The sequence below is a fragment of the Takifugu rubripes genome, chromosome 21 (assembly GCF_901000725.2).
Source record: "Takifugu rubripes chromosome 21, fTakRub1.2, whole genome shotgun sequence".
In the NCBI taxonomy this organism is placed as follows: Eukaryota; Metazoa; Chordata; class Actinopteri; order Tetraodontiformes; family Tetraodontidae; genus Takifugu; species Takifugu rubripes.
In genome coordinates, this window is record NC_042305.1 from 18,469,101 (window position 1) to 18,487,584 (window position 18,484).

General features: G+C 43.6%; 1 long non-coding RNA gene across 1 annotated transcript; it reads left to right on the forward strand.

Moving 5' to 3' along the window:
• Window positions 1–4,403: 4,403 nt before the first annotated feature.
• LOC115247660 (uncharacterized) lies at window positions 4,404–6,041 on the forward strand. Its single transcript, XR_003886755.1, has 2 exons — window positions 4,404–4,850; window positions 5,508–6,041. It is a non-coding gene; the product is annotated as an uncharacterized lncRNA (long non-coding RNA).
• The last annotated feature ends 12,443 nt before the right edge of the window (window positions 6,042–18,484 follow it).

Sequence of the window (18,484 nt, forward strand, 5' to 3'; positions counted from 1 at the left end):
ATTATACTGGTTAGTTTAATTGGTGACACATAATTGCTTGTAGATGTGAGCCTGAGCAGCTAAATATTAGCCATGTGATGACTTGCCAACATCCGCCATCACATAAACAATAACCATACAATATTCTGTCCATGAGCCACACAAATAAATGACCTGAATGTGTTCAAAATTCTAGAATGCTTTTTTTAGTCTTTATTTATTTGTTTTAGTTTCTTCCAAACAAAGTGTAGAATTAATTGGATTTTTAGAATTTCTTTCTTTAGTTTTTCCCTGAAATCATCTCTCTCAATAAGATATCAACTTATTATTTTCACTGTGTAAACAACAGACACAAATTTTGATGAGGGTAAAAAAAAAAAGCAAATTACTAGTCTTTCATTTCCCAGGGTGGATGTTCAGTCTGGATCAATTCACAGTGTAAATCCCAATAAAGATTATGTGCTCTACATAAAGACCAGTAAATGCCAAAAGCAGTAAAAGGGGCTAGAAAATGTTGAGGAATGTCAGACCCCACAAACCTACCCCTCACTACCTTGCCCCGAAAACCAAGGGCAAGTCTCACAAACCCATAGGTGCCTCTCAGAGACCTACAGTGGGACTCCATACGCACATGTTCATGGTCTGGGCAGTGGACCAGGTCTGGGAAGACTTGATCCGTATCACAAAAGTGTGTCCTAATACTGAGGTTTCCTTCTACAAATTACTGAGCAGACAGGGGGCGCTGAGAGGCTGAGGACTTAAACTGAATTGACAGTTATTGGCCCCCCAAGCCCAGAAGAAAATTCTAGAAAGCCATTTCCTGTTGTGTCACATTACTTAGTGGAGAAAGTATTCCCATGTATTGGGCGGTCAGCCTCCATAAGTTTTCTCCTGCTGGAAATTTATAGTGCAGCATTATGAGATACTTGAGTACACAGACCACAGCGTCTTCTCTGTTTCTGACACAACATAAAGTCTGACACAAACCCCACAGTCGTCCTTATGGTGCTCATATCCTGAGAAAGGTTAAAACAACACATCTTTGTTTTTATGACCACTGGAACTGCCTTGATGTTCAGACAGTTTAAAATAATTAACATATGTTCCATTTTAGATGACTGTATATGCATTTAACAGGGGTACGATGGATGGATGGATGGATGGATGGATGGATGGATGGATGGATGGACGGATGGATGGATGGATGGACGGATGGATGGATGGATGGACGGATGGATGGATGGATGGATGGATGGATGGATGGATGGATGGATGGATGGATGGATGGATGGATGGATGGATGGATGGATGATGGGTGTCTTAGGGAGTTTTTCCGGCCACTGGTGTCAGATTCTGGGTTTCCATGAAGCATCCAGAGACGATCTTGATCGTACAGACGTTCTATCAATGAAGTTGAATTGAATTCAGAATCAGTTGAATTTGTTGTCCTGCTTATTGTGCCTTTATGTGGGTGAACCAGTAGGTTCCAGTACATATTTCCAGAACGTAGCATTTAGCTATTTATGATACAACACAGCCAGATGGAGACATAATACACAGAGTTATTATTATTTTCAACACCCAAACACATGTTGGAGAGCAATAACAGGAAGTTATTGCCTCAAAGCAACACTTCAGTCTTCTGCTTCAGTCCAAGACTCTTTGGACAGTTTGTCATGTTCCCATGTCTGTGTGGGTTTTAGTTCCCTGCCACTGTCCAAAGCTGTGAACAGTAGACTAATTGAGGAATGTAAATTGCCCTAAGGTGTGTGTGTGTGTGTGTGTGTGTGTGTGTGTGCGTGTGTGTGTGTGTGTGTGTGTGTGCGTGCGTGCATGTGTGTTTGCAAACTTCTCTCTTCTCTTCTCTTCTTCTTTATTTCTTAGTTCTGACAATAAAAAGAGGCAATGCATTTTCTGTGTGTTTCATTTTAATATGCACTTTGAAAGAAAGTGAAATGAAACAATATTGTTTTGATTTTTTTTTTTTTTTTTTAGATACTAGCTTTATGGCCGTCTGGCATGCTTAAAGATCCAACTTGCTAAACGGATAAAACTTCTCTTTCTAAAAATCATCTTTTTTTTCAAAAAAGAAGAATAGAAGATCTTTACTCAACCACCTCTCTTGTTTCTCCTCATGACAGGAAGAGATCCTGGAATTAATGTTACTCTTGGCTGAGCTAAAACAATAATAATAATAACAACAACAACAACAACAACAATAATAATAATATCATGTAGTATTTCTTGTTTAGGTTGTCCTTTGTCTTCTTTAGGTTTCCTTCTTTTGCCCCACTTATTTGTCCTATTTTGGAAACAAACTGCACGATTCCCAAAGCCGTGCAGTGCTTAACTCTCAGCACCTTGTCACTGGTCTGTACACATTAAACCATTTTGTGAACAGGGAATACACGTGCACTATGGCCTGTGCACTGCTACAGCGCAGCTTTGCAATTAGATCACATCTGAGGAGCATTATCCATTCCTCCAGTGTTTACACAAGGTCACTCTCGACAAGAGAAAGTGGGAGGTTCAGATATTATTCTGACACTCACTGTAATGTCTTTCCCGACACACTGGCCAACCATGTGTTTTCCCCTGGGTTAAGTGTGGTATTACTTGGTGTTTAGTTTAATGAATGTCAATGTTAAATGACGTCTGTGTAAATTGCAGACGGATGGGGATTTTACGTTTTCTTGTCCTCGTGGTGTTCGGTTTGTCCAGACCTGTAGGCCTGACTTAAATGAGTTCATGGAAACACAATTTCACCAGATAGTGGAGTGCTGCGTTCACAATGTTGCTTTTAATGAACTTGTGCTGTTTTTGTCTTCCTATGCTCATTAACACAAACACCCACGTCTAACATATGGACTCGATGGCAACGTTGCTCGCTTTTGAAGCGCACTATTCACTTGCTAACAGCAGTGTGCGATGGCATCGGCACAGGTGTGGACCATTGGCGTTACCCGTCTGGCTCAGTGTCTCATTACCCCGCAACACTCATTCAAAGACGAGTGTAAGATGAACGGGCGAAAACAGCGTGGCTTCATCCTGCTCCATATTTTGTGTATGCAGACGATGAAGAGATGTGACATTAACTATAAATGTAAAATAGGGATGGATGGTAAAAGCTGTTGCCGTGTCGAAAAGAAGGAAGCTTTTTTTTTCTTTACAATGCTGTCGATGGCTGTTCATTTCTTCAAAGTTGGAGCCATTATTTCAAACATCATGCATTGAGAACGTGTTATGGTATGGTGTACAATTATGCTAATAGCAGAATACTATATGTGAGCCATGTGTGGCGAGATCTGCATTGTATTTAGAGATTAGTGAGCCGTAATTGTTGCACAGGGGCTCTCAACACGGGCTGCGAATTGTGCTACTTTACATCCCCCATCCATTTTCCTCTGTCTGCCAATCACCCCCAATACACTCGCCTCATCTCTCCGTCTCCACCTATCCTCGACCTGGTTCTTGATCCCTACACTCAGAGCACATACTTCTGCCGGGATTAATATCTCTGCCACTTTGATGCGAGAACAGTGTTTCACAAAGACAGAGTTAGGATGAGGGGGCGATGGGCAGAGAGAGGATAAGACAGAGGGAATGAAAGAAAGAGAGGGATAAAGACGTAGAGAAAGGGGAAGTGAAAAGGTGGAAGAGATGTGAGGGATCCTCACTTGGCAGCCAAGTGTATAATCTCATAGCCTGTGTGTGTGTGTGTGTGTGTGTATGTGTGTGTGTGTGTGTGTGTGTGTGTGATAGAACCAGAACGAGGTAGAAAGACAGCGAGAGAACAATTGATTTTACATCTGCCTGTGTGTGTGGGGGGGACCCCTGTTGGCAGCTACCAGCGCTTCAATCTGAGGTTGTGTTTGTAGATGCGTGTCGCCATAGCTGTGAGTTTGCGGGGGTCAGCGAGGGGGTACAGGCCAGGATGCTGTTCCCCATTGGCTCCCAGGGAGAGGCTGTGGCCTTGCACATTAAGCCAATCACTCACAGCCAGCTGACCCCTGACAGCCTATCAGCTTACTTGGCCTGGAGGCTTAGAGCAAATAGACAAAGGCAGAGGCAGCAGGCAAGGTTATGTTATTGGAAATAGATGGAGTGAGTAAGACAGATAGAGAGAGGGAAGGAAGGAGACTCTTTTGCATGGTTTCATTTGAGGAGGCAAAGGTGAGAGCAAGTGGTGGGCGAGAGTGCCCTTAATCTGTGGCTGGCGAGGGCACCAAGAGCTTCTGTACAATAATTACATTAAAGTCAAATGGATCCCTGTATCTGAAAGCAACACATTTATGCCCTGCAGGAGAATCCCTGGTTAATTGTAATCCTCCAAGACGGCGCAAGCGCAAGAAGTGCCTACCTATAAAGTGAGGAGATTGAGGACAATGCGTTTGTGTGAATAATTGTGTGCATTGAGTGTGCGAGTCTGTGTGTTCATGGGGTTTTTCTTGTTGAATTTCATGTCTAATTGCTGCCCATGAATGCATATGTTTATTGAATATTGTTTCACTGCACATGCATTCTTCCCATACGTGGATATCTGTGCTTGCACACACCGATGTTATTATATTTACATGCGTCGGGGCTCTTGGATGCGGCGTGCGTTAGCAACATTGCTTTTAGCTTTGCTTCAGGGATTGGTGGCTGACGGAATGGTAGAATGGAGAGATAGGCTACAGGAGGGATGGATGGAACGAGAGGACAGGGGTTAGTATATCTAGCGAGCAGAGCCAGGCACAGCTGGAGGGGAGGAGAGGTTGATCTGTTTAGTGTCCATCTCCTGCCAGCTTTTACTGGTCATTAAAAGTAGGCTGTTATCAGACCGTGCAGGGAGGACTACCCAACCAGCCAGCGCAGCGCTGCGTCTTCAGGTAACAGCTCCTTATCTGTTCGCTGATTGCCTTCACGCTCCCAATCCGTCTGACGTTGGCGTCTCAATCAGTCTTTAAATAATCTGCCTCCTCACAGAGTGGAGGTCCGCCTCCGTACCTCCAGCTCCCTCTTTCCCTCTCCCTCTGTTTTTTTTCCCCTGCCTCGTTGTGTACGGTGAGTTTATGCTGAATATTAATGGGGGGAAAGCGCTCTGTCTCACACACTTGAAGGAACTAAACAAACAAGGCCCCGAGTCCGCTTCTGTGTGGTGCGCTCCCTCAGAGCTTGTGTGCTGTGCACAGACCAATCCCACGGATGTGGACGCTCATCCTGAAGCTAAACAGCCAATGATTCACGCAGCAATGCTGACATTACATTCTAGACCTTGTGCTCATAGACGTTAAAAGTAAACATTTATATAAACTATGTCCACTTTTTTCCCGAAGACTATTTTATTATAGTTTTGTCATTGAATGGATGTAGGTGCGGCTTCTTAGGTTATTAAATGAATATGACACAATATGTGCGTCATTAATATGTAATAAGTTAATTTGGAGGAAAAGGTAAATCAGGCTAACGTCATTCTTTACATAGAAGCACGGTGTGACTGAAGTAGAGAGGAGGAAAAAATAATAAATCTGATTTCTACCTTAAAGTGATGAGCCAGTCCTGCTGCCAACAGCGTGGCTGACGTGTTACACCAACCCTCCCACTCACCACCCACCTCAGCAGCCCACAGTCCAGGACCACTACTGCTGTCAACTCCACAGTAGTTATCACTCCTGAACCAGCGGGGGGAGAAGTTGTGTGTGTGTGTGTGTGTGTGTGTGTGTGTGTGTGTGTGTGTGTTTCAACACGGTACAGTGACAAAGTTGCATTATTTGAAGTGTGTGCTTTCTTCTTTTAACACAATATAATCTGTACAGTTTTGGTTTGTTTGTTTGTTTGTTTGTTTCGTAGCTGCCTTTAATAATCGTCCACAGTCATTATCATGGAGAAGTCAACGTCAAGATTAGATCCACCATGAAGAACAAAAACGTTTGTCCGGCATGTGCTGTCATTTGGTGAATAACTTTGAGCATCTCTCCTGTGGTAACAATTCCTGGGAAAGAGAGTGGGTTTGTTCCCTTCTCCCTTCCAACCAGTGGCTTTGATAATAATTTAAAATAAAGTAAGCAATGATCTCATCATTTCATGTACTGCGTGCTACTTTTGTGTGTAGAATAAATATTAAAATAACTAGTAGCTTACTCATCGCTGGCTTTCAGTCACACTTTGGATGTCTGCGTCCCAACGTCCCAATTACACGACAACCCGAACACAACATTTACATTTATTCACTGCAAAATTAATTTCTGGGCTATTACACTATATATACAGTATAAATATATATATATAGCATAGATGTTTGTAGAATTATAGGCATATAAGACTCACAATACTTAATATAGATTTGTCTATTTCTAGCTAATGTCATCCTGTTTGGTGGACAGTGATGGAAAAGCACATGTTTGGACAGCTGTAGCAGCTCCAGTAGATGGTGTAATAGTGACTGTATATATATTGACGGTCTTCATACCTCAGAGTGAGTCAGATGAATGAATGTTCCACCTCCATCACCACTTCACTGCTGATGTCATATGGGATTTTAGACTATAGGTGACAACCAAGTAATAACTCCTCTATCTCTCCACCTCATTCTCTCCCTATTCTCTTGCTCACTGTCTTCCACCTGTACCTAGAAAGCACACTCCTATTGCACAGTTATCTATCTCTCTCTTGTCTGTCTCTCCATTCCCACTCTGTCTCTCCTTTCTCGTTCCTGCTCTCATCCGTGTGATGTGTGATATGTATCATTGGTTAGGACTACTCCAGGCCAGCATGTTGACATTCCCCCGTGCCTCTTCATCTCTCCCCGCAGAGCTGAGTGCTGTTGAGTTGTGTTGATTAATGATATTGATCGCTCCACACACTGCTTGACTTTCAGCAAACGAGTGAGCGAGCGAGAGACTGCAAGTCAGAGTAGGCGAATGAGGGAGAGAGAGAGAGATTGATGGAAAAAAATAACTTGTTCTCAATACAGTTTTTTCCTCACAAACTGTTTCTATGGGAACTGCAGGCTATAGCAACAGATAGAAAGAGTATGGAAAATTGAATAAAACCAACAAGTCAACAGATGATGATCTCACGTTAGTTCACTTATCTGTTAGGTGTCTGCTGCCAAATCACATTATTGTCTATGGTCAACAATGAAGGTGTGCAGGCATCATTAGAATTTAAACCGAATCATCAGTGTGACTGAAAACAGGTTGTCAATTTCCATAAGGATGGCGCCCTTGAGGCCTGATAGGTTATGTCAATAGCAATGAGAAAGCGTCAATAGGTATGGATCTTTGAGTGATCATCCTGATACTTTGTGGCATTAGCGTGACTACATTTTGATATTTTTAGTTATTATTCTTGTGATTGCTGGCGCCCTGCTAAAGGTTATTTGCAATTAGTAACATGGGGATACACAAACAGGGGACTTTCCGATGTGATGTTGTCTAATTGAGCTTCCTCTCTCCCAGGAATGATGGAACTCATGGGGAAAGAAATACCACAACTATGATGGGATTTTCAGGCTCCCACAAAAGCTTGAATCCCAGGGAAACATAGTCAACTAGTGGTATGAAGTTGTCCGTGTGTGTGTGTGGGGGGGGGGGGGGGGGGGGGGGTTGTGATGGTGTGAAAATTCTGGACAGGATACAGAGTGTGTGAACCAGGGTCTATCACTTTGCATTAACCTACATAACGACATGTGTGTGTGTGTGGGTGTGTGTGTGGGTGTGTGTATGTGTGTGTGTATGTGCTACATTTTGAGGACCAAAATACATATTTCAATTTTAAGTTGAGGACATTTTGAATAATGCTTGTGTCAAACTTTAAATGTTTCAGGGTTAAAAGTGGGGATTTGGGCTGAGTTAAGGTTAGGCGTGTACTTGTAGGGTTTGAGTGTGTGTGTGTGTGAGTGTGTGTGTGTTTGTGTGTGTGTGCATGCGTGCGTGCGCGTGTGTGTGTGTGTGAACAAATTCATCTGAGGTGCAGAGGTAATATGTGACATCACAGCCTGCTCTGTGAAACTGTATAAAACTTCTATATACACAGAGTGTGTATAAGATAACTCCTGCCAACCTGTGTTTATATCTGCACGGTTTCCTTTTATGCACGTGCAATCGTGCATGTTTTACATGAGCTTTGGCTGTGTGAGCCACCCAGCCTATGTGCACTCATGCCTCTCTTGTCTGGCCTTCTTGTGCTCTCCCAGCTGTCCTCACACTAGTCTGTGTTGACAGTAAACACAGCTGCAGGTCACAGAGGCCCCGTTCTGGTCGGACACGGGGTTGTGAAGGCCAATGTTGAAGAGGGGATGGAGCATAGAGAGAGCGCAAAGGCCGGAAATGGAAGGCTGAAAAGGAGGGAAAGGTTGTCCTTTGGTCAGGGCACTGGAAACAAGGAAGGAGAATGGCTTTGGAAAGAGAGAAAACTTTCAAAAACTATCCAATTTCCACATTTTTGAGGCCACATGAAAACACCAGATAAAAGTAGTGATAAGAAAATGCAAGGCAATGGAGAAAACACGACCTACATCCCAGGTCAGAATCGAAAGGTCTCTAATAACAACAACAAATCAAAGTGACCCGTACGCATGTGTCTTAATAAATGTCAAAGCTATCAGACCTTTACATTTAGGGCTTTATCCATAATTGTGTATCGGATGTACCCTCAAAGATCAATACATTGCAATATTTCATCTATGTCTGTATGTTTTTAACAGATGACATTAGCATCCTTTACAGACACACTGCCATTAGGGGTGCATTGACCTTTCTATCTTTGATTGATAGATTTGCTGACCCTGTCTACATGTGGTGGCCCTGGCTGTAAGAGATACATTGTTTTGGTAACCTACCTATTTCCAAGTATACACTTCCCCGTGAGGGTCCTTGCAGAGGTAAAGATATGTGAAGATATACAGACACAAACAGAACCCCCCCCCCCCCCCCAAGACTCACACATCTCCCATCCCTATACATAAGCACACATATGCACAGCACCACACTTGCACCCAAAAGCCCCGTTTCACGTGTTTCTTTCCGGCCCCTAAGGACAGATCAAGCACAGCTGTGACTGGAGAGGTCATGAGGCTCGGGGGGGGGTCAGACGGAGCAGACTCTGAGAGAGCCCAACATAGGGTCACAGGTCACTCCCAGCAGCCCTAGCGGTGTGAAAGGTCATGGGTCACAGTCTCACTGCGATGCATCGGCAGGGTAGGGTTTCAAAAGGCGGCTGGGGCCAGAGAGAGGCACAGATTTATAGATACTGAACCGAGCCCCGGCCCTCAGCCTGAGGTAATTACACAGAATATGAGCATGCCCGTTGAGGCTTGGCGGCCATATTTCATTTCCACCCTGAGCCCCTGTAGACTGAAATAATACATGAGATAGCCAGGGAGAGACAAGAGGCAAGACTAGGGGGCAGGAAGGCAGAGAAAGGAAGATCCAGTGATGCAAGGGACGAAGAGGTAGAGACAGAGCGGGAAAAGGAAACAGTAAAGTGTGGAAAATTAAATAAGCAAGTTTAAAAGTCGGCTCAAGATTCAGGAGAAGAGGAGACAGAGGGTCATATTTGCTACTAAACAAACCTCCATTCTTAGCAACAAGACCTTTGACGTCAAATTCCAGTAAGACAGGGAGAAGGTCACAGGGATCATCCCAAGGGAAAGCCGGGAGCCGGAATGACACGAAGCATGGACAGCAGGAAGTGACAGCCTCGCGAGAGGAGAGGAGCACAAGAACAGATGGAGCGAGGGAGGGGACTGAAAGAAAAGAAGCGCCCAGAAATTAGATTAGTTTGGAAAGTGAAGTTGTGATGCAGCAAGCTTGATATCCTGCTCGGAGCAGTTTCCCGTGAGAACCTGATCAGGCCACCGCGGGCTCAGTGAGACAGTTCAAATATATTTACCCCTCATTGCAAGGTACAAATTAAATTAGGCTTTTCCACAAAGAAGAGATGCTTTCCCCTTCTGTTCTGATGTCATGGTAGTAGGGTGGTATAGAGTGGGGGTCGGCCCGCTCTGGCCTGCATACATTTATCTTTAGGGCCATTCATCTTCCAATAACCCCTCAACCCCCGTCTTCTTTGCTCGACCTCTCTGTGGTTTTTGTGAAACACTATCACATCTTTCTCTCTTTTTTTAAAAATTACCAAACACACAACACTAGGAAATCCAACATCACGTTACCAAATCGTGTTAAGTCTACTTCCTTTTTTTCAGCTTCCCTCCCATTTCCATCCTTGCTCTAGGTCTACTTTTAAAAGGGGATATTCAGTATCACCATTGAGAACCTCCCTCCTTTCACTCCCACCTTAACAAGACCACAACAGCCTTCATTAGAGATCATTAAACTAACTGACACATAATTGCATTGACTTTATCCTTGGCTGAGGTCCATTGCATGAGTAGGTGAAGGTTCTGTCTAAGACCTGGAACCAGGAAGGTGGCTTCACAGCCAACATCACCAAACTGGTGCTTTCCACCTAGAGGGAAGATGTTTTACATACAATTTTGTATCATTTGTCAATGCTTTGTCTTATTTCCTTCAGTAGCTCCTCCACTTGGTGGTCCTGGGGATTCATAAATGTTTTCACAGTGTAGCTGATAATACAATACTTGGCAAAGAGCGAAATAGGACGGTGACTCAAACATCTGAGTGGTCGAATCACGAGATAAGAAACTTGTTGAATTTCTGATTCAACTCATTAGGTCTTCTCATCATGCATCACTGCACATGCATGCATTTATGAACACACTACGTGCACACTCAAAACAGCTCTAGTTCTTCCTCTGGGTGCTTATTTAGCCTTGACTTAACTCTCCCTCAGAGACAAACTGAACCACCACTGTGACAGACCAACACTGTAAAAAAATCCTTGAGAGTTCTACAGACACACAATAAATCAATCCATTATTTACAAGTGAACTCATTCAGAAAGGAAGCATATGTAATCTACTCATCCATGCTGAGAGGATGCTGAGCACAAGAGAAGGAGAAGGAGAGGTGGGGTGTGTTCAGGGACAAGGCAGGCGGCCAGCTGAGAATGAATTCTGTTTTTGTTCCTAACTCCCCAAAGAGAGGTGGGAACCAGTAAACAAACAAACCAACTGAAAAAGTGTTTCTTTCTTTAATGACAAAATGGAGAGGCTGAGAGAGAAAGGAAGAGGAGGAAAGCATGGCCCTGTGAGTCAGCTGTCAACCTTTCTGTGTGTGTGTGTGTGTGTGTGTGTGTGTGTGTGTGTGTGTGTGTGTGCGAGTGGGGGCGGGTGCACAGATCGGGCATACACACAGATGGGTAAACAAAGCCATTGTTTATTATTTAGTTTTTATTTTTCTGGGGAAGATTAGTAGTTATTGATTTTCCCAGCCTGGGCCAAGAAGAGTGAAGGCGAAAGGGAAAGTTTCCCATTAGCCGCCACCTTTTCACACATGCAGACACACACTCACAGCGTCTCACCCCTCCACCGTGCCCCACCTCTATTGAGCTTGTCACGCCTCTGTCAGTTCCTATCACAGTGTGTCTACCTGAAGTATGCAGATGAGGTCTTTGTGGTCCCCTGTCCTGGTCCGGACACCCATTCTTCTGGGCTCAGGTCTATTATGGCCTGAGCCCTGGGCGGGTCTCCAGCACTCCTTGTATACACACACACAAACGTACGCACAGCACTCCTGGGGTCATAGCCTTTCAACCTCAGGGGCTCGACTTCTGCCACCACAGCCTGACAAATCACCCCGAGACACAAACACACACAAAAAAAAGCACCGGGGCCCCAACATGAGAGGGGGCACTTCTCCAATCTCCGCACTGTTACAAGCTATGTCAGAGAGCTGCTATTGCTTTACTCCCACTGGATTTGGACAAAAGGGAGGAAAGAAGAAGAGATGTGGAAAAAACGGGCCAAAATGGAGGGATGCGAAAAGAGAAAGAGATGGGAGGAAGAAAGGGACATTTAGGTCCTTTCATACGGGAGACTATGATAAATGGCCTGGCCTTTAGCTGGTCTGTGCTCCCCCAGTGTTTTTTCTGGGCCTCCCCTGACAAGAGGGTCTTTGAGGGAGAATGGACCCCGCAAATATTGCTCTTTGTATCAGACAGAGTAGAGACAACACCCCAGTGCTCCAAGTTTAATCAAGTAAAACCATCAAAGAGAGGGTCTGTTTTTATGTGTGAGAGTCAATCACGTTTTTGTACATCTGCTGTATGTGACTGTGTGAGGCAAGGACACGGAGGGGGAAGACGTCTTAGAGGACTAAAGAAAAGTCAGCGCAGTACATTACACTGGCACGTCTCCCCATTACTTGTTACAGACATTCAGAGCTTTGCCTTAAGGGGTACGTGGGTAGATTTGGGGGAAGGCTGAATTGAGATACACCCCAAAGGCACATTACACACTGACTCAGCGATCAAAACAACTTGTGAAGTTTACCTCTAAGAAGGGGAGGTTTAATAGGGGAAGGCGAGAATGTCTGTGAAATATGAAATTTCTCCTCACATTTGCTGTTAAAGTAACAAGTGCACTGTTTCCACAGTTGAATTTTAATATGAAAATCAGTATGTGCTATCAGGCGCTTCACTCCCGCGTTATCTGCATAATACTGAAGTTAGCTGAAACTGAAAACATGACATTGAAGACAATAGCAACACATTTGCCTCATCTCGCCTTCTACAGGTCTGGCTAGCTGGGGAAGCACTTCTAAAGCCTGATTCACAAATTCCCGGACCTCTGTGGCTCCTGTGAGTGGTGAAGAAAGAACAGACACACACACTCTTTGGAGCAGACACCCGCCTACTCACTGCGACCTCAGGTCTCTGTCCTGGGCAGGCTGTTGGACAGGACATGCTGAGCCTCGGGTTTGTTCTGTGTTGAGCTCCTCTCCAACCACATGGCCCGTCACTAACACTCAGATTACCTCGATAGACCTTTTTTAACGTACAACTTTTATTTTGCAAGTTATAAATGTTTCCTGGTGGTTTGCTGCCTGATGACGTCGTCGGCCTGTTTCGGCATCTGTATTTGTTTTTCTCAAATTATATCATCGTCTGTTGTGTCAGCCAGATCAAGACATTAACACTGAAGGACATTGGGATTTTTGTAAAGATTGATTTAATTGCCTAAATTTATTTACTGACAAATGTATGCTCTTTTATTAAATAACAAAACAATCAATAATTATTGCTGTAATTCAATGGATTGGTGCCGTTGGCAAAGAGGAACAACCACTGTTTTTTTGGAGTGTGTGTGTGTGTGTGTGTGTGTGTGTTTGTGTGTGTGTGTGTGTGTGTGTGCTTGTAGGGTTAGGGTTAGGGTTAGGAGGACTCTTATATGGAGGACTCTTTACAGCAAGGCAATAGGGTAATCAGAAAGGGCTAATCTGATGGTATTTTGAGACTAATGTAAGGATGTGTGGCTGCAGTGGTGTGTTTGGAAGATCGTGTGTGACAGATGAGTCACAATGAGTGCTTTGGAGGTTATACAGTGCTGTGGGTGGAGAATGGAGGTTATGGAGCTTTTTGCCTTTTGTCAACCCGTAACACTAGTTCCTAAGCCCTCCTTCATCTCTCACACTTCCCTCAACATCACAATTGCTCCCTGTGCTTTTTGCCTGTGGCCATCCTTGACAGATGGATCAGGGTTTAAACTTTGCCTCCTTTCTTATTGGCTCAATTTTTCACAATACGGCATGTGTGTCCATCCATCTCTCTTAACACACAAGTGGGTCCAATGTGTGCATTTTCATGCATGTATCCACGTATGTGTGGTGAGGGCAAACCTCTGTGCCACCGTGCCATAATCCCCACCCTTGCCCAGTGGCCCAGATTAAATCCAGCCTTTGATCCACCCCCTAATCTGAGTTTACAGGCATTGGGCTAAGGGTGGGTGCATTACTCTGCCTGCCAGCTAGATTCTGCTTGCTGCTCTCCTGCCTCCCTTGTCTGTCTGCTTCCTTACTGCCCCCCCACTGAGGAGCTGGCAATTGAAATCAGCTTTAGAGTTGCTTAATACAGAAGCGGGCAGAATTAGGCCCTTTAATGCCTGTCATGGTCAAAGATGATATCAATGGCTCTTTTTGTCCCAGCTACATTGGTGTCAGTGGCGAAGCAGCAAGACTTAACCAAACAATGGATACATTTTTAGATTCTGTTGCATGTATCTCATCTTCTGTAGTCAAACATTTAAGCAGGCGGGCCCCAAAAACAAGTGACACAAGAACTGAATTTTAGAAGAAACGCAAATTATTTATTTGAGTGAATGTAAATTTCAAAGCTGCCAAATGTATCAAGTCGTGTGCAGTTGCGGACTTTGAATTTCAGTGGCAGCTACTTTTGAAGGATGAGGTGTCATTAATCCATTCGGGTCAGGCTCCTACAGACTGTACTGCTAACGGCTAATGACATCCACACTGTTGCGCTGGCACCCATTAGAAATATATGTAAACACAGAATTAATTACATTAATGTGGCATTAAAACGTATTCTGCTCAGATATTTAAACATTTAGACAATTTTTATAAATAAACATTTTGGCTTAATGATCAGTAAATGCTGCCGGGCACTCATTACATTAACTATATGGTTACACAGTTTAGTGCATATAAATGAGGTCAGTTAAAATTTCCAAGTGTATCGTTTACTAATAGTACTTGAAAATAGACTTTCAAATTTCACCAAAACGAATAAAGTCCATTAAATGATTACAATGCTGGTAAAATCCTGGCGTTCACGATCTGTTGAATCATTCATCTTCTGATTCCTACTTCTGTTCCCATCTCTTAGTTGCATGTAACATTGTAGTAAAACTATCTGGACTACTCAGGAGGTCATTCCAGTTAAAGCAAATCTTTGTAATTTAGGAAACTTGCCAACAGTTCCTCCCTTAAATGGACCTTTATTTGTATTGCATATTGGCAGAGGTTGACCAATTAACGCCCCAGAGCTAGGTCAAGATCTATGGGCCTTGACATGGTGGTGGAGTGTAAAATGTGTCATAAATCGGGGGCATGGCTCGACGCACATAAGGGTGGCAGAAAGTCCTGGCAGAGGGTTGTTCTCACATGAGTGGACGGCAGTATTCACATGGTCCAAATAGTTGGTCCAATTCCAAAAATTACTGCTCACCATGTTCAAAGCTGAGAAAGAATCAGAACAATCAAAAACTTTGACAAATTAATATTTTAGGTTCCTCAAATTGCATCAGTGTGATACTTGATTTTACTTAATTGTGCCTCTGTGGCATCTCGTTTGAGGGACAAGTCTTGGTTCTGTGGGCGAAGTGTCCTCAAACAATCACTTAATATGTATCTGACACAGGTCAAAGGGTTGCTGGCCCTTCTTGTTGTTTCCTGATAAGAAAATCGTTAGTATAGGATTATCTGCAGGTAAATGCTGAATGGGGAGCTCAAAGGGTTAACCAGGAGTGAAAGGTCAGTAAATGCAGACTTTTGCAGTTTGGACATGTTGCTCTTTATTTCTTTGATGTGAACCATCATAGATTTTAAAGCTGAACAATAGACCTGTTTAAAGCGTTATTGTATCTCTGTCAGTTATTGTAGTAATCCATGAAAAGACATGCCAGTTGCTCCCCCTTGACCTCAACCACAACACAAATGACCTCCAGGGCCTGTTTAAGAGGGAATATGTCGTGATCTTATAAAATGGGCGTTTCCCCAACTTACATGGCAGTAAAAATAGGGACCAAAGACTCCCCACTAACACCAGTAAGCATCCCATCACTGACACTTAGTAATATGACTCTGAACGAGAACGTCTCGGACTACCCGAAAGGACTGTGAGGGCTGTGAAGGTTGTCGATAATACCAGTGCCACCTCATCTAAAGCCACGCCTCTCGACTGGTGGAGGTCTTTCAGAAAGACGTGACCTGAGGTTCCCTCCTTTTCACTGGAATAAGGATTGTGTCTAAATGACTTGGCATGGAAAGGATGTAAATGAATGCTGGGGGTTGTTGTGCTCAAATCCAGCCAAGGTCAGGCATCCAGCTGTCAGCTCATGTTTGGGACTAATCGTTTATGTGCCTCCACCACTTGGTGCCTGTTCCCTCATTCTCTCTCTGTCTGTCACACGCTTCTCCCTCACTCTTTAACTCATTGTCCTGCCTTTTATCACTCCATTCTTCATTTATTTCATCCTTCACATTTCATGTTGTTGCATTCAGTCCTTTCACCAAGACAGCCACCGACTGTCATTACCTCAGTTATCTCAGGCCTAATGAATTGTGCTTTAAAAGGGAGCTAAAAGGGGGTCACCTTGGAATAATTTCAAATGTTTACATTTTAAATATATATGTGTTTCATTATTATCTGCTATTTGTGGAAAAAATGTTCAATGCAGCTGTAAATATTTTATGATTTGGAATGTGTATCTGAACAATTTTAGTACATTTCCGTTTCAAGGAAATCAACTGACAATATCTCGCTTCCATTTTTAATGGGACATTTGGAATAATGAAATCAAGTCATAAACCCAAAAAATGGCAAAAACCATTTAAATATGTACCTGTTTAAAAAGAGTTTGTCATAGGTCTTCTTGAGTAAATGCCACCATCCTTAGACGACCATTACCACGGCCATTGCCACTGCAGCTCCAAACAAAAATGTGGCAGGTTGCAGAGTTCAAGTCCTTCGAAATGTGAATCGAAACAGCTGCCCCTAATCACTAACACAAGCTGGGCTTACGGGCCTCTCAGTTTCACCCCTCATCTGCCTGGAATTTTGAATTTCCTGAGAGGAGATCAGATGGCAGCCTGAGTCAGTGAGACCTTTGATATATGGACACCCATCTCGCGAGGGCCTTCTGCAATGGGATTTACGCTTGATAACACTCTGTGTGTCACCTCCGCTCCCGTCGGACACACTACAACCCCTGGAAACATTGGGCCTCTTTGACAAGACAGCAGAATCCCCTCCCCTCCCAGAATGCCCAGCAGTTATTTATTAAATTTGTTGTGCCCACTGTGGTATGGTTTCAGAAGGCCACTTAGTCTTGGATTGCACTCTGGATTTTTCAATTATGTGGTTCATTTCACCCGCTCGTGTTCCTTTACCCCCCAGGATCAAGGGCACAAGAGATCACATTTAATTATTTCAAAACAAGAGGTCTCTACCAGACCCCACATGTCTATAACATCCTGCTCTAATGTTTATTACGGCAGTATAAGTTTCTCAAAAAAGCAAATAAGTTTTTTTTCTAAAAAGAAATAAAAATGCAAATTTTCTCCCTCTCTCTGATCACCGCATTACCCATGTCAATAAGGAAATTTGTCGACCAATCAGGTGGGAAAATAAAAGGATAGGATATGGGATTTCAGGAGTGGGGTCTCATATGGAGCGTATTAGTGGCCATTTTGACTGACAGATGCTCCTGTGAGGGGAGCAAAGTGAAAGTAGAGGTGGTTATATTCAAGGGAATAAGTGTCGGCTGCTAACAGCAGCGATTATGATGCTCTCTCTAATGGCTGTGGCCTTGGAATGTTTGTAGTGTTAATAAGCATTTGTTGTTTTGAATAAAGGTAATAAACAGTAAAAAGTAAATTGGAATCTTTCAATACTGTGTTCAAATTTTATTTTATTTGATCTTCGAGCTGAGAAAATAAGCAATCTGTTGTTTGGTTTATGGGAAGGGGATGATCTATTGGTCTGAATATAAATGGCCCTTCACAATGTCTGATGTAGCATTGTGATTTAAGAGCTTTGTTTCTGTAAAAGTGTGTGGCCATTAAAATAATCCATTACCGATGAACATCGGAGGCTCTGCAGTGAAGTGGTCTGAGGGCAGGATTACTGGAACCCCACCGGCCAATCAGAATTTATTCTCTGAAGCATACTGGCACACTGCTAATTACATAAATCAGGGCAATAAAGAGGATTGGTATTGAGATAAAACTGAGCACAGTGACCACACCCTGACCCTGTAGTGTTGGACCCCACCTGACCTCAAGACTGGGGTTCAAATGGTCAATTACAGGTCAGTGGCAGACCAGGGGTGGGGGGCGGCTGGCACTTAGTCTGCAAGGGTGTGCTGGAGGGTGTAAAGCTTGTGTGTGTGTAAGTGTGAAGGCTAAAGGGTATGTAGCCTCTGATCCTTAATTAATTCTTGGAATGAATGACCTACAGGTTACCCACTGGCTAAGGGTGCTCTTACCTCAAATCCCTCAATAACACCCCTACCCCCCCCAACACACACACACACACTCACAGAAATAGACTGAATTTAACTGCAAATAACAGCTGGCACTGAGTATGCTCGTACCACATCATCTGACCCTCCCTTCTCTCACTCCACTTATCTGTCTCCTTCTCCCTCCCTCTATTTTATCTCTGTTATTCTATCTTTTCTTGCCATTCATCCGTCTCTCCTGTCCGAGCCAGCAGGATCCCTATCTATCCTTCTAATGAGCTCCACAAACTCTTCTAAACAGTTGTCAAACAATGCTCACAGAGCCATCACTTCTCTAGGATGAAGCTCAGCAGCAAACAACAGCAGCAGCCTCAAGGTAACATGGGATAACAAAAGAAAGTG